Genomic DNA, 17,501 nt, shown 5'->3' with positions numbered 1-17,501 from the left:
AATCATGGAGCAGGTCCTCAAAGAATCAATCCTGAAGCACTTGCATGAGAGGAAGGTGATCAGGAACAGCCAGCATGGATTCACCAAGGGAAGGTCATGCCTGACTAATCTAATCGCCTTTTATGATGAGATTACTGGTTCTGTGGATGAAGGGAAAGCAGTGGATGTATTGTTTCTTGACTTTAGCAAAGCTTTTGACACGGTCTCCCACAGTATTCTTGTCAGCAAGTTAAGGAAGTATGGGCTGGATGAATGCACTATAAGGTGGGTAGAAAGCTGGCTAGATTGTCGGGCTCAACGGGTAGTGATCAATGGCTCCATGTCTAGTTGGCAGCCGGTATCAAGTGGAGTGCCCCAAGGGTCGGTCCTGGGGCCGGTTTTGTTCAATATCTTCATAAATGATCTGGAGGATGGTGTGGATTGCACTCTCAGCAAATTTGCGGATGATACTAAACTGGGAGGAGTGGTAGATACGCTGGAGGGGAGGGATAGGATACAGAAGGACCTAGACAAATTGGAGGATTGGGCCAAAAGAAATCTGATGAGGTTCAATAAGGATAAGTGCAGGGTCCTGCACTTAGGACGGAAGAACCTAATGCACCGCTACAGACTAGGGACCGAATGGCTAGGCAGCAGTTCTGCAGAAAAGGACCTAGGGGTGACAGTGGGCGAGAAGCTGGATATGAGTCAGCAGTGTGCCCTTGTTGCCAAGAAGGCCAATGGCATTTTGGGATGTAGAAGTAGGGGCATAGCGAGCAGATCGAGGGACGTGATCGTTCCCCTCTATTCGACATTGGTGAGGCCTCATCTGGAGTACTGTGTCCAGTTTTGGGCCCCACACTACAAGAAGGATGTGGATAAATTGGAGAGAGTCCAGCGAAGGGCAACAAAAATGATTAGGGGTCTAGAACAAATGACTTATGAGGAGAGGCTGAGGGAGCTGGGATTGTTTAGCCTGCAGAAGAGAAGAATGAGGGGGGATTTGATAGCTGCTTTCAACTACCTGAAAGGGGGTTCCAAAGAGGATGGCTCTAGACTGTTCTCAATGGTAGCAGATGACAGAACGAGGAGTAATGGTCTCAAGTTGCAGTGGGGGAGGTTTAGGTTGGATATTAGGAAAAACTTTTTCACTAAGAGGGTGGTGAAACACTGGAATGCGTTACCTAGGGAGGTGGTAGAATCTCCTTCCTTAGAGGTTTTTAAGGTCAGGCTTGACAAAGCCCTGGCTGGGATGATTTAACTGGGAATTGGTCCTGCTTCGAGCAGGGGGTTGGACTAGATGACCTTCAGGGGTCCCTTCCAACCCTGATATTCTATGATTCTATGATTGATTCTATGACTAGTGAGCTACAACTTGGCATTGCTCAGAAGAGGCATCAGGTAAACTATAATATTCCTGGGGAATTTGGAAAATTCACACCTAGGGCCTTAAGATCTGACTCTTGGGTAAGGGTAAGTACACAACTCTGATTAGTCAGTGAGAGTTGTGGGAACTCAGCACATACCAGCGTTAGGCCCTCTGTACTTTTTAGTGAATCCATGTTTTCTTGTCCTCTCACCGAGATCAAGTGCTTCTCTCGTCTCATGCATTGTCTCTGGGTGCTTGCCTTCACTAGACTTTTGTACCCAGAGTTAACTGACTGCCAACTGACTTGAGGTAGCTAACGTGCGTCTTTATCCTAGGGAAAAGATCAGCCTTGGTAACCTGGATCATGCTTTTGGGGAGTGTCCATACTAGCTTTTACAAACGTGTTAGCTACCTCAAGTTTGCTGGCAATCAGTTAATGCTAGATGCAACAGTCTACTGAAGACATACCCTCATTGTCAGTCGTTGCAGTTCTGAGGGTGTCAGGCTTAGCAAGACTTCATCAGAGACTCTTTCATGGGTTCTCTCAGGCTTTGTCTTCTCTGTCCAAAAAAAGGTGCACATTTAGCTGGTTTTAACCCTAGGCTATCTAACACACCATTAGCTCTCCCGCTGCAAACTCCTAGTGGAGACAAGGCACATGTAGTTTTTACTGTGAGGTAGCTAGGCAAGGTCAATACTACCCATGGTTGACCTTGTCTAGTTCTCTGACAGTAAAAGTACAGGCCCAGATCCTAAGAGTTAATTAGACAGCTAATTCCCATTGATTTCACCCCTTTTTTTGCGATGATGACATAGCCTGTGTCAGATATATGGGCTACATACTTGAGATGCGTATTGTCAAGGAAATAAATGTCTCTCTCAAGTGGTTGTTACAGGAGTCCCGGAAAATATAATGGCAAACAGACCAGAAATAATTATAAAACAGTCTCTTCCAGGAACCTGTCTCTCTTGAACTTAAATATCATGGATGTGAAGTCTTGTTGCTACCATATATAACATCAACAGTGAATGTGAAATTCCTGGTAAAATGTGGGACAAAGCACATTCAAAAAGAGTTGCTTACCTTTTAAATAAATATACTTTGATAAAGGTCATCTGCAAAGAAAAATAAACTAGGTTAATGCCTGCCTTCTCCCCACCCCTTTTTTTCCCTTTCTTTTTGATCTATAAAGGGTGCCTGGAAAAGTGTTTGAAAAAAGTTTTGTTTTGTGTTTTCCTTTTGTTTTTTCACACTAGAAATTCAGATCCCATCTAGGCCGCAGGATTCTATGATGGCAGGAGAAGTGGTGAAATAATGTAAGCCACGTAAGTGAATGTTCAGCAATTATGGGGGAAAAGGGATTTTTAGTCAGACTGTTTTATACTTCGGGGTTTGTTTTTAGCATCTATTTTCCTTCAATGACTAATTGACATATTTGATAAAGGAGCCCTATGTTAAAGATTCAACACCCTTTCTCCTTCAGTTAAAAACTCAAAATAAACATCCCAGAGCCCTCCCAGTGGTTCTTCAGCAAAACCAGGGAAGACCAAAGTCTCTCTGATAGTTCTAAATGTAAATAACAATCAGGAATTTTTTTAAAAAATATCACTCACTTTATACGTCATAAAAGAGGGGAAAGGACACAATTCCCACTTTTAAAGAAATTCTTTGCAGGTCAGCTTTAAGGAAGGCATGTTTTGTGTAGAAGGTTTTTCTATTGAACATATGTTTGCCTGAAGTCCCAACCATTTCAAGCTGATCTGAATTGCAGCTCTAAGTCTCTGTATTAGGACCAGATTTACAGTACCTCAATCAAACTTTGATTGAGGTATTGTAAATCTGGTCCTAATACAGAGCCTTATAGAGGGATTACTCAAATCAGCTTGAAACTGATGGGAATTAAAAACCTGGGTTAGAGAACTTCAGATTGTCTAAATTAAGTCTTTGAAAATGAATACATAAATGCAGACGTGCAGTAATCAAAAGATTTAAATGAAAAAGAAACATTTCAGTTTTCACACTGCATCATGTTTTAGGTATTTCCAAATTATTTTAGAAACAATGAAGAAAACCTGAAGACTTCTAACCCTAGTTTTGAGATTCATTATCATATATTATAAGGAAAAAAGTAGTCCCTTGTCAATGTAACATTTGCAGTGGGAAGTGAAGCCACTTAAAATGTGGTATACTTTTTTATGGCTACCCTACATTTTAAAAATATTAAGTCTGATAGGGAAAGTGGGGCTTGCCCAAGAAGCCTTCTCCACCATTTGCAATGTGCTGGCAAAGCATGATCACAATCACAGTCTCTGCTTTTAGGGGCACTTGAGGGCTGCTCCTTACCTGCACTGACGGGAGCTCATATCACACTAAAGCAGGCAGGGAGATAGCAAAGCCCCAGCTCTGTTTCCCCTCTTCATCAGTTCAGTGCAACCAGAGGAGTAGAGTCTACCAGTGTAAGGGGATGGGTGGGGTGGGAGGTCCAGCCCTTGCAATCTCTCTGCACACCAGGGAGCAAGGCTTTGTGCAGTTTGTTCAGTCTAGCCAATTGTTAGCTTCCATACAGTGAACCCCTGTCGGGTTCTATAATAACCAGTCATATTGTACTTTATTATGGAGATCATATTTTTTCCCTCTGTCAGTCCCTGTCTTCAGGGATTGAAAGTAGAATCTGAAGCCCTTGGACTAAGTGTAGTGCAGATCATTGCTGGAGAGCTGTCAAGAATTCCCATCAGAGGCTAAGCTTGTAGCATGTTTTGCATGCAATCAAAAACAGCTATTGCACATCACCGGATATTTTGTATGCTCTTCAGAGCACTGTCTCCATCTGTGTTTGGAAAGCGTTTTGTGCGCTTTGGATGCTACCGCATTCTAAACAATGTACACATGTTAATGGTGCCAGTTGGTTGCTACATTTGGGAGCAGCTGAACAAGTGCCTTCTGCAATGCTTTCTTCTCACAGAAAGCCGCAGGTGTGGGCGGGCTGTAGGACCCAGAAGCTATGACAGTTTGGCCACTTATTTAACTGCCTAAATATGGGTTTTGATGTCTTATATGGGGTAGTACGGTTTGAAAATGAGGGTCTCATACATATTCTAAAGGAAGGTACATTAGATGTTTTGAGAGAAACAAGGTGGGTGAGGCAATATCTTGTATTGGACCAACTTCTGCTGGTGAGAGAGAGAAACTTTTGAGCTTCCACAGAGCTCTCCAGGTCTCTGCCAACAACACTGCATACCTTAGATGCCTGACAGACAAATCAAGTAGTATCACACTAGAGATGTCTAACATTTTTTAAAAGATTTCAGTTGTGCCCTTTGAATCCAGCAGGAAGTTTCACTGACGTATTTGTAAACTTTGCACATCTCACAAGCCCGCAAACATATGCGGAATGACTTGGTGCCATCTCACAGAGAAACAAACTTGTAAGGGGCGTTTGCTGCCTCTGAAGTGGAGCAGGTGAGGTGCCATCTCCTCTTCTCCATTCCATGCAGTCAACTGTGGGGGAAATAGGGGTGGGGGGAAATCAAGGAGCGAGGTCAGAAAGCACATTCAACAGCAGGTCACAGGTAGAAATGTATTGGTCTGACTGTACTCCACTGTAGCAGTAAAGTACTCATTTCAGTGGAATGGCCAGCCCCCTGGACTGTATGCAATCACCTGAGCACGGCCAGTGCTGGGAATGTATGTTGTGGGTGCACTAGGCCATTCCAATACTGTAATTAGAGCATCATTACCTAGTGTGGATTCAGTATTCTACATAGAAAAGGATACAGTCAGTGTACATGGAATGAGTGCTGTTCTGAATAGGTTCTAAAGATATTTTACCATAGAAAGCTGGAAGCTCATTCTAGTTTTTTATTAATGTGTTTGGGATTTTATTTTTATCTTGGTTTTTTTTAAGTACATTAACACCTCCTCTCCTCTTTTATTTATTTATTTATTTTAGTTAAAAATTGATTTCCTAACATCATGCTATGCATAACTGCATCTTAAACAAATGAAAGGAATTAGCCTCATCAAGACCAGAAGGGCCCATTATGATCACCTAGTTCAGTGGTTCTCAAACCTTTGTACTAGTGACCCCTGTCACACAGCAAGCCTCTGAGTGTGGCTCCCCTTATACATTAAAAATACTTTTATATATATATATTTTACACTGTTATAAATGCTGGAGGTGAAGCAAGGTTTGGGGTGGAGCTTGACAGTTCGCGACCCCCCACATAATAACCTTGTGACGCCCTGAGGGGTCATGACCCCCAGTTTGAGAATCCCATACCTAGTCTGACCTCCTGCACATTGCAAGACACAGAACCTCACCCACCCACTCCTGTGATAAACCCCTAACCTCTGGCTAATAAATCATGAGTTGAAGACTTCAATAAAGAACTTAAAGTTACAGAAAAGCCACCGTTTAAACCTGAAAGTGACCTGTGCCCCATGCTGCAAAAAATGACTTAAAATCCCAGGGTTTTTGCCAATCTGACCGAGGGGAAATGCCTTCAACCCCAAATACGGCAACCAGTTAGATTCTGAGCATGTGGGCAAGACCTACCAGACAGAATTCAATATTTCCAACTCATGGGTGTTGTTTGTAATGCTTCCAGTACATTGATACCTGTACAAGAGAACACCCTAGCCATCAATCAAATCTCCTGTTTTCAGAAACCACCCCGAAACATACTGAGTGCAATTCTACTCCATGTTTATTAATCCACCTTTGTTCGGCAACCTATTTGTGTCAGTCCCTTGTCAACACTTAAGACAGATTTACTGTCAATATGAAGGAAGCACAACCTGGTGATTATTAAATGATAGTATTGTGATTCAAGAGATGCAGATTCTAGTAGAACTGGGAGGAAAATACAAAGTGTTTTGCAACCATTTTAGTAACTTTTTTTTTGGTTGTGTTAGTTATTGAAATATTATTTTGACAAACTTTTGGCCCAGCTCTAAATTTTATTCTTGGCTTCACCACAAGCTGCCTCTAATCTCATATCACTTCTCTAAGCCTCAGACTCCCCATCTGTTAAATGAGAATAATAATTACACAGGCCACCGAGATGCTGTGAGATGTAATTCATTAACACTTCCAAAGCACTTTGAGATCCTCAGATTATTTATTATTATGTGTATTAGTCTAACATCAGAGGCCCCAGTCAGGACCCAGGCTCTGTTCTGCTTGGTATTGTACAAGACAGCCTGTTCATCAAAGATTTTACAGTCTAGTTTCAGACAAGATGTGGATATAACAGATAATAGGGTGCAATGGGAGAGGGAGGACAAAAGGAATAGTGATAGGAACATGTGGTGATATGGACCAGCTATGTGCATAGCTAGATGGTTTATAAGATGTAACTACTCAAATAAAATAGGTACAAGTCAGTCCTACTGGCCATATCACCTGGTAATTTCCTACTGCAACCCACAACAGAAGTGGATCTTAAGGAGCTGGAAGAGGACAAGATAGTGGCTTCACAGAGTAGCGCAGGAAGGGCATTTCATGCAAAAGGGACAGCATGGAAGAAAGCACTAAACCATTGGATGAAGAGGTGGACAAACAGGTCTTATGGAAATTGCTACACAAATGCAAAAGATCATCATTAGTAGTATATTATCCCCGTTCCAGTGGGTTTTCATTATATATCAGTTCAGATTTAATCTTGGTAAATTCTTCATTTGTTTCTCATGAAGCATTTTGAGTACAGCTGTGCAAAACTTAAAAAAAATAATGAAAATCTTTGCTGTTATTTAAATAGCTCGTGCAATAGTTGACATTTTTCAAAAAATTATGAAAGCTATTTGAACATTTTTCAACTAGCTCAAACCTTGTTAATCACAACTAGTTTTATTGGTGAAGATGCAAATTTAAGGAGTTGTCATTTATGACAAAGTATATTGCCTTACCATTTTTGAAAAATATGATAGGGATTTGTATGTTGCATTACTGCTCTTTTGGAAAACTGATCCATACGTTACTAACCAGTAAGACGTTTACCTTAGTTTTATTGGATTTTAATCTATACAGTTCCAAAACAGGCAGGATGTACCAAAGGGGTGGTTTTAGCTGGTTAAAAAATTAATTGAATGCCATTTAAAGTGATGTAACTCTTTCTGACTCTGCTAGTCCTTCAGAAATAATGCACTCACATGGCTTGCAGTTATCTTCAGGAAGGTTACTGGCATTCAATTTTGTGAATATACATGTTTCCAAAGCCATCAATAAGTTTAAATTAAACAATGTGTATTGGCTATGCGCAGAAATCATTTCTTAGCCAGGTAGGACTGTTCCACAATACAAGTAAAGATCTTGTACTATTATGCTCTACTAAAATATAAAGCTTTGCAAAGACTAGGCTTATAGGAGACTGCTCACCTGCAAATGTGAACAATGGACGCTGAGACACATGAATAGATCTGAAGCAAGCTCCTTTATAGGATTTTAGATTTAGCGACAGTGGGAGGAAAACACTTTCAACTGCAGTTATTTTAGTACCACTTGACAAGTGGAAAGATCCTGCTTTAAGAGAGAGTTTTAAGGCCAGAGCCTCAGCAGACTTTAATTGGTATTGTTCTTTTAAAGTCAATGGAGCTATGCTGATTTATAGTTGCTGAGGATCAGATGCTTAGTCTTTGACAATAAGGTAAATGAGAATGCTGAGACTGGCTCTGTGATATGTATATAACAGCTATTGCATGAAAGTGGGTTGTGCTGAAAAGCTCCAGGACTGTGATTACTTCCTTCAGTAGATACTAATATTTAAGCTGAATTGTACACAGCATCCAAAGCTTTTATATGATAAGTTTCAAATGAAAACACAGTTTTTACTTTCAACTGCTTAGTGAAATGTCAGCTCTTAAAGCATAAGATTCAACAATGATGTTGGCCTAGGAAAACCAGAAAGCGCTCTTCTCCTCATACGAGTTTTCTTCCTAATCTTGGAACAGAAATGGAGTCAGTCTTCATTTATGAAACTGCTCACTGGAGTAAATGCTCTACCAAAAGAAAAAATTAAAGTCGCCTCATTTTCTATGTTTAAAAAGATACTGTTGAATGAATCACTTCAGTGAAAATTACCCAGCCTCAGCTCAGTAATAAGTAATGAAGAGGGGTTTTGAAACAGGAAAAATTGAGACTAGTATTTCACTTTACACACATTGAAGCTAAAATTTCAGCTTCAGTGGTTTTAGAGTTGAAGTATGATTTTTCACTTAGATTTTAACTCTCACATTTTGGTTCATTTTTCTATACAATATGTAGAATGGCCACTGTTAAAAATTTGCCAGTTGCCATCAAAAACTAAAGAACATCCCCTCAGTAGTACTGCAAAGACTGAGGTAACTATATTTACAGAAAAACTAGCCAAGTTTGAAGGGTGACCACTGTAACCTGATCAGATATCTCTCAGGCTGAGCTCAGTTGACTTCAGTATTTGTTCTAATTTAGCTACTGGCATTCCAAAAATACACCCATGAAGCAAAATATAAACATGTCCCTTTCTTTTTTTTAGGATTGTCTGTAACTGGGACACAGACTCTGAATACGTGAGTTAATTCAGAAACTGTTAAAGAATATAGTTGTCCAGGTGTAGTCTGCATTTCTTATTTCTTTTTTTATTTTCAGTTTATCACAACTCTGTCCACAGAGTGTAGTCCATAACGTTAGGCGCTTTGGTGAATGTTTTCGGACAAATGCTATTTTTGTCCCTGCTTACCATAAATATATGCAGCCAGAGTAAATCACTTAATAACACTGACGTCCATGGATTTACACCAACTGAAGATCTAGCCCTCAGTGTACTTATCTGAATGTTTTGCTTTTGTTCTCTTCTATTTATAGATCAATTACTGAGTTTCCATCACATTACACAACTGAAGAGAACACCTGTCCTTTTATTTATATCCTAGTCTCTTCTGAGTTCCTGTCTCTGCTGTTTTCTGGATGCCTCTCACTGTAACTGTTTTCTGTTTCATGCCATTAATTTTGACTGCATCTCATTACAACATTTCCTGATTTAACCTAAAATCTCTGTTTATGACCCTTAATCCCTTTGAGATGTTGATCGCTGCTCCATCAGTCAAAGGAGATACACCGTTAGATGGGTTGATCAGTGCCCAGAGCAATTTCTTAGAGAATTATTTGTATTTTTATCCTTTAAAAATAAACAAATGATGAAGCACCTGTATCAGTGTAAAACTAGACTTGTTATCATGGGGGTGACTAGTTTTACATATATTTCTGGAGGAATTCACATCTGATTTATCAGGGAGCTATGCGGTGAGCAGACTCTTCTTGAAACAGGATATCATCCTGATTACTATCCTTGAACTAGCTGCACTACATTTAATGCTATTAAGTTAGTTTAGTATCAGCTGACATAAGCCAAATATTTTCTGTAGGTTGGATTTTGCCTGGCCCCTACACGCATGCCCAGTGCTAGGGAAGTACATAAAGAGCCTCTCCTTCTCCCACAACCCCAGCTTGTGTGTTCCATATAAAGACAGGCAGAATTTACTCCATTCAGGGGCCACACCACTCTACTCCCCTACTCTCTGTTTCCCCAGGGAAACGTACCAAAGGAGGTGAGGAGTCAGGATATGGCTCTGTTCCCCTTTCCCAATCACCTGCCAGCAGAACTGGCCAGCCATGTGAGAGGCATGCAGTGGGGAGTAGAACAGTGGGCATCTGACCTTCAAAGAGACTCCGCTTTGAGAATCTGGCCCACAGTATCAGATTTGAACATCTAGAACTAACACTCTCCAGTGTGCAGTGTTTGATTAATACCGAAACAGGATTGTGGGGAGGTGTCTCTTTATTATTTATCATCTGACCTCTCCTCTGTTTGTTGTTTGTCTCCCATGTTGTAGGAGGTGACTATTCTTGTGCATTGTAATGTTTTTTTTTAGAGAATTGTTTGTATTTTTATCCTTTAAAAATAAACAAATGATGAAGCACCTGAGTCAGTGTAAAACTGGACTTGTTATCATGGGGGTGACTAGCTTTACATACATTTCCGGAGGAATTCACATCTGATTTATCAGGGAGCTACATGGTGAGCAGACTCTTCTTGAAACAGGATATCGTCCTGATTACAAACCTTGACCTGGCTGCACTACATTTAATGCTATTAAGAAGACAAGTAGGACTCTGCAAAGCGGTGGTTCTTCATTGTTTCGTCTTAGCCAGAAAAAAGGTCCCAGTGTATGCTAAAAGCCTGGCTCTGCTTGACAGTGTCCCACTCATTTTCACATGTTACAACCCATGATGGAACTTGAACTATTGCAAACCTAAATCTTACAAGGAGAGGCTGAGGGAACTGGTTTTATTTAGTGTGCAGAAGAGTGAGGGGGGATTTGATAGCAGCCTTCAACTACCTGAAGTGGGGTTCCAAAGAGGATGGAGCTAGGCTGTTCTCAGTGGTGGCAGACGACAGAACAAGGAGCAATGGTCTCAAGTTGCAGTGGGGGCGGTCTAGGTTGGATATTTGGAAAAACTATTTCACCAGGAGGGCAGTGAAGCACTGAAATGGGTTACCTAGGGAGGTGGTGGAATCTCCATCCTTACAGTTTTTTAAGGCCTGGCTTGACAAAGCCCTGGCTGGGATGATTTAGTTTTAGTTGGTCCTACTTTGAGCAGGGGGTTGGACTAGATGACCTCCTGAGGTCTCTTCCAACCCTAATCTTTTGATTCAGTGATAATCATAATACAGGAATAAAGGATCATTTTGAGCTTTGAGAGAAAGCTTGTCATTGTCATTTTCCAGCCTACTTGGAGCAGTTCATGTCCCTACCCTCTGTTTGCTAGAAGCTGGGAATGGGCGACGGGATGGATCACTTGATGGTTACCTGTTCCGTTAATTCCCTCTGGGAACCTCGCATTGGCCAGTGTCAGAAGACAGGGTACTGGGCTAGATGGACCTTTGGTCTGATTCAGTCTGGCCGTTCTTATGTCTTCGGTCTCCCAGGAACTGCACAAGCAATACCACCATGTTAGCTACTCACTGCATTTCTTTTTCCCTCATGCTCACCACTGCTTCTTATCCCTGGCTGACTAATTTACTGTAAGATGAATGGGAAAAGAAATCTCTTTTTCTAGTCAGCAAATCTGAATAATTGCTTTCTATCACTGCGCTTTATAGCTGAGAGGGGCAAGTTTAATTAAACAAGAAAGCGCTGGAGTTCAACAGTACTTCAGTCACACAAATAGTTTTATAACATGCTGTCCTTTCATGGCAACACAGTAGCCTTTTCAGCAATATTTACTTTTCTGCTAATATTTCTAGTCTGTTTTCACAAAATCACAGTAGCGGCAATCTGCCAAAAGCTAAAAAACAATTTGCAATTAGTAGAGGAAGGCTTGGAGTTTGCACACGGGGAAAAAAAAAAGTCATTGCACAAATAATTCACCAAGGGCTCAGTGTTGCCTGATGCTTAACTAGGGTTGGTGCGGTTGAGCACCCTCAACTTCCATTGAACTGAACCATGCACTCACGTTAACTCAGTGAGCCTTGCTTCAGAGGGATTGCCGTGTTAGTCTGGATCTGTAAAAGCGCCAAAGAGTCCTTTGGCACCTTATAGACTAACAGACTTATTGGAGCATGAGCTTTCGTGGGTGAATACCCACTTCGTCAGATGCATGTAGTGGAAATTTCCAGAGGCAGGTATAAATATGCAAGCAAGAATCAGGCTAGGGATAACGAGGTTAGTTCAATCAGGGAGGATGAGGCCCTCTTCTAGCAGTTGAGGTGACCCTCAGTGAGCCTTGAGGATGCTAAGCAGTACCTTGCAGAACTGTGCCCCCAAAATGAACATGTTCATTAAGAAACCTAGTCCAATACAAAGGGAATTTAAACAGCATATTTCATCATCTTTATTTCAATTATTTTAATATATTTTTATTCTGGACATGTGCTACCAGGATTTATTATATTAATGTCTATTAGTCCTCTAGTATAGGAGCTGTACCAGAGCTCAGTGTTTCATAGATTTTAAGGCCTGATGGGACCAGTATGATGATCTAGTCTGTTTTCCTGCGTAGCACAAGCCATAGAAACTCACTCAGTAATTTCTCGAGCAAGCTGATAACTTGTGCTTGAGCTATGGCATGTCTTTGAATCAAGAGTGGATGTCTTTCTTAAAAACTTCAAGTGATGGTGAATCTAGGTCCTTAGGTAAGTTGTTCCAATGGTTAATTACCCTCACTATTAAAAATGTGCACCTTATTTCCAATTTGAATTTCTGTAGCTTCAGCTTTCAACGACTGGATTTCATTACGTCTTTTCTGCTAGATTAAAGAGCTCTCTACTGTCAGAAATCTTTACTCTGTGTAGGCACTTGTAGATCGAGTCACTTCTTAATCTTGAGCTAGCCCAACGAACCTAAACAACTCTTATCTGTTACAAGAAAATCATAACAGTTTTAGACCTATAGCAGATCACCTCCAAAATACCTGGCTAAAGTGAATGAGTCGATGGCTTCATTAATATCTAATGAGACCCAGCTACCCTACACACAAAGGGGCACTTCCTCAGTTGTAAATTGTCATAGTTCCCTTGAAGCCCTCTGCCGCTCGATACTTTCCTGGGAATGATGCCTTACACAATACATGAACTGCAGTCATTCTAATAATATCACATTGGGTCTGAGTGAGCTAAAATGGTGCCAGTGAAAGTCACTGTTTTCCAATAGAAACACCTTTGGTTCAGAGGGATTATAGAGTTACTATCTTGAGCATTCCTATTTTAGCCAGAGAATCTTAAACTGGGTTTCCCTATAGACTTCTCAATTGTCCCAAACACCTTTTAACAAAGCCACACAATATAATAAAATGACCTTAAATCTTGAAGATGGAACCTGAAACCATTACAAGACTCAGCTATCAATGGCTGACCCACAGTATTTTGGAGAATCACCCAAAATTTCAGATGCTTCTCCATAGAATTTTGGGTTGGAAGTCAAACTGGGTATCTGAGAAGTATTGGCTTTTTTACAAGTTTCCTGACTTCAAATGAATCAAAATTATCCAAAGTTTGGGTGTTTTTTCTTTTTCTTTCCTTCATTCCTGCTTTGTTTGTTGCCAAATCTAACGGACACCAAACCCCATTAAGAAAATGAAAACTTACCCAACATTTTCTAACTTCAGGAAAGCTTAAACTTTGTGCCCTTTCCAATTTCACCTGGACTCTTTCATCTATTCATAACCTACCAAACGCTGCACACGCAAGAAAAACACAAGCTTGTTAAGTTCATGACTAAAGAACGCATCAGTATGTGCTTTACTAAGTTCACAGCACATTTGTGCATCACTGCACTTAAAAAAATGTGCTAGAGAAACAACAGTGCCTGCACTTAAATACCCTGTGTGTGTGAGCTAATGTACCTGAACTATATTTAGATAAATCTTTGTGCTAATGAAGAGCAATGGCGCCCTGAAAAACTGCTAGATATGCATGTTCAAGGTGTGTGTTTTACGCATGAATAACGCTAGTGAAAAAGCATCTTCATCAAATGACAAAATAGGAGGCTGATGGCTTCAGGCAGTTCTTCCTGCTTATGCCAAATGGTTTACAGATCTGGCAAACCGTTTCTGTGGCACCTTGCCAAGCAACAGCAGCATCTTAATGTGCTTTGCGAGGTAACACCTAATTCAGAGGAAAAATGCTGTGAGTGAAATTCACTCTGGCATTGGGGGCACATGCAAGGCTGTCTGTACTAAAGCGTCCCAATAGGGCTGCCCAACGAATGTGCAGTTAGAGGAAACCTGGGTGCCACTCTATGCTGGCTCTGGGACTTGGCTGGCATGGCGGGGTGATTTAGTGATGGGCTTGATACAGAAGCACAGCATGGGGAATTATATGGTTACAGAGGCCAAACCAACACATGTAGTATGTATGGAGAGGGAATAACCACTATTCTGTCCCAGAGGCTGGTAAAGTGGCTACATTGCGGGCCCATGCTCTGTCTGTGGGTAGGGGGTGAATTCACCCAAAGCCCCTGCAGCAATCTAGACACAAAGCCCAGTTTCTTGGGATGAGTGAATTTGACCCTGTGTGACCAAATCAATAGCACTGAAGGTACAGATATTCTTCACAGAGCTCCATCTGAACTATAGAAACAGATCTTAAAATGGTTAGGTGAAATGTCTTCTATTGTATTTTTGTTGATAAAAACTTGAACCATATTCTGCATTGTTTGCCTATTGTGCCTCATAGATTTTCTTGGTATGTCGTGTTTATTTTCTAATATTTTATATTGTATGGCTACCTGGTGACATGCTTAGAAAATGCAAGAGACAATGCAATTTCTAAGGAAAAATGCAGAGCAGTGAAAATCTGGTCCATGCAACAGCAGTTAAATGTAGGTTCTGGGAGAATCATTTTCTAAAGAACTAAAGACTTTAGATAGCTGTACCGGTACACTCTACCAGCAAATAACTCTTAGTTGTGGACTCTGCTTATACCAGCAAACAAAACAAGCTATACTGCTAAAAGTGCAGCTGTATCTACACCATGTGCTTCTGCCAGCACAATTTGTCATTCAGGAATCACACCTCTTCACACCCCTGCCCAACACAGCTATAGTGGCAGAAGTCTTTAATGTAGGTAGCCCTAGTATTTAATGAAAGTATTTTTAAAACAGTCGGAGGGAAAGCGAGATATTTAAGAAAGAGCCTGTCAGGTTGGTGGAAAGGACTGAGAAAACAATAGGTGAATGAATCCATAGTTGAATTAAATACTTACATATCACCAAGGACAGCTCCCGTTCACCCAAAGGTTCTTAATGAACAGGCAGAGAGGACTAGAGCCATTTTCAATCATTTTTGACAACTCATTAAGAACAGATGAGTTGTCAGGGGACTGAAGGACAGCAAAGCTATTACTATCAGTTAAGTAGGTAATAAATTAGAAGGGGGTGGGGGGGGGGCGTACAAGTCACTGAGGCTCACTTCAATACCTGGTGAAATATCAGGGCAAACAATAAAAGGGATTGATCTGTAAACATTTAGACCATGGCTTCCTAACATGGGGGAGGGGTTGCAAAGAGGTAAAAAGGAGGAGGTATGACCACCTTTCCTTGCTTACTGGCTAGATATGGGGCGAGAGTGAGGGGAAGCATAATGAAAACAATAGGAGAGGGTCCTAAAACTTTGTTTGTGATAACATCCCGGTATGGAAGGCATGAGAACTGATGCTTTAGATAATAACTTGGTGGCCAATAGACCACATTTAGATAATAACTTGGTGGCCAATAGACCACCATAAAGGCTACATCATGCCAGACAAGCCTGCTACCCAAGGAAGCAGAGAGTGGCAATTAGAAGCCAGGAAACTAGGTTGTAGGTGTGTGCTGAGTTAGAGGGAGTTGACAGAGAAGAATGACACAGAATCATGTAGCTGTACACTTGCAATGTTCCTGGGGAGAATGCTGGAAAGAGAGCAGTAATCCTTAGAAAGCTCTGAGCAGAGCAGACCAAAGCTTAGACTTGAGTTTGCCCAGTGATGGATAATCTATCTATCTAGTTTCTTACCTGGGACTATCGATGTTGTGTCTGAACTCCAAATGCAGTGCTAGGTTGTATGCAGGACATAGATATACACACATAAAACACCAGGGCAGCACTAAATGGTGGATAGAAAGTTGGCTAGATTGTCGGGCTCAACGGCTCCATGTCTAGTTGGCAGCCGGTATCAAGTGGAGTGACCCAAGAGTCGGTCCTCGGGCCGGTTTTGTTCAAGATCTTCATAAATGATCTGGAGGATGGTGTGGATTGCACTCTCAGCAAGTTTGCAGATGCACTAAACTGGGAGGAGAGGTAGCTACGCTGGAGGGTAGGGATAGGATACAGAGGGACCTAAACAAATTAGAGGATTGAGCCAAAAGAAATCTGATGAGGTTCAACAAGGACAAGTGCAGAGTCCTGCACTTAGGATGGAAGAATCCCATGCACCGCTACAGATTAGGGATCGAATGGCTAGGCAGCAGTTCTGCAGAAAAGGACCTAGGGGTTACAGTGGATGAGACGCTGGATATGAGTCAACAATGTGCCCTTGTTGCCAAGAAGGCCAATGGCATTTTGGGATGTACAAGTAGGGGCATTGCCAGAAGATGGAGGGACATGATCGGTCCCCTCTATTCGACATTGGTGAGGCCTCACCTGGAGTACTGTGACCAGTTTTGGGCCCCACGCTACCAGAAGGATGTGGAAAAAAAGCGGAGGGCAACAAAAATGATTAGGGGACTGGAACACATGACTTATGAGGAGAGGCTGAGGGAACTGGGATTGTTTAGTCTGCGGAAGAGAAGAATGAGGGGGGATTTGATAGCTGCTTTCAACTACCTGAAAGGAGGTTCCAAAGAGGATGGATCTAGACTGTTCTCAGTGGTAGCAGATGACAGAACAAAGAGTAGTGGTCTCAAGTTGCAGTGGGGGAGGTTTAAGTTGGATATTAGGAAAAACTTTTTCACTAGGAGGGTGGTGAAACACTGGAATGTGTTGCCTAGGGAGGTGGTGGAATCTCCTTAGAAGTCTTTAAGATCAGGCTTGACAAAGGCCTGGCTGGGATGATTTAGCTGGGGTTGGTCCTGCTTTGAGCAGGGGGTTGGACTCCTGAGGTCACTTCCAACCCTGATATTTTATGATTCTATTATTCTAAATGAGTCCTGGCCCAGGCACAATAAGATTCGGTTTGACCCTTTGTCCTTCTCTTGAAGGAAACCCAAACCTAGACAACCTAAGAGTTTCCTGGGCCCTCTACCTCCAGCCTGAGAGATTTTCTTCAGGCTGGTATGCTTTAGCCCATTGGTTTACAGGGTCTTTTTTGCGCTAATATGTAAGAGTATCCATTATAAAAGCAAAACAAAAATTTCATTATATTGGGCTAGCTGTTCAGCTGGTGTATAGTCAATGAAGCTATGCCAGCTAAGCATCTGGCCCATTGACTATTCAGGAAACATACATGAAGATCATTTTCTATATGCTTGGCTGTTCTGTTTTCTGTGTCCCAAGTAAGTCAAATAAAATTAGTTCTTCCACCTTATAACATGCCTAGTACACTGAATAAGATCTGTAACAATCTGTCACCAAACTCCTTGAAAAATGATCTTGACAAAGGAGCCTTCTTTAGCCTTTGTTGGCCTACCCCATGAGACTAA

General features: G+C 41.5%; 2 protein-coding genes across 14 annotated transcripts in view; both read left to right on the top strand.

Annotated features, from left to right (window-relative positions):
* LRRC3B (leucine rich repeat containing 3B) overlaps positions 1-10,309 on the top strand; it is a 91,129-nt gene extending 80,820 nt beyond the window's left edge. For 10 of the 13 annotated variants that reach the window (XM_048838606.2, XM_075125737.1, XM_048838598.2 and 7 more), the window contains one exon: positions 2,606-10,309. The gene's annotated coding sequence lies outside the window, so the exon portion shown is untranslated. The remainder of the gene's footprint in view (positions 1-2,605) is intronic. The other 3 variants (XM_048838610.2, XM_048838607.2, XM_048838609.2) reach the window with 3 other exon arrangements.
* The window catches only part of LOC125631630 (myb/SANT-like DNA-binding domain-containing protein 7), a 115,980-nt gene that overhangs the window by 59,738 nt on the left and 38,741 nt on the right, over positions 1-17,501 (top strand). The gene's annotated exons all lie outside the window — the stretch shown is intronic.

The sequence above is a fragment of the Caretta caretta genome, chromosome 2 (genome assembly GCF_965140235.1).
Source record: "Caretta caretta isolate rCarCar2 chromosome 2, rCarCar1.hap1, whole genome shotgun sequence".
NCBI classification, from domain to species: domain Eukaryota; kingdom Metazoa; phylum Chordata; order Testudines; family Cheloniidae; genus Caretta; species Caretta caretta.
This window is presented reverse-complemented; position numbering and strand designations above follow the sequence as displayed.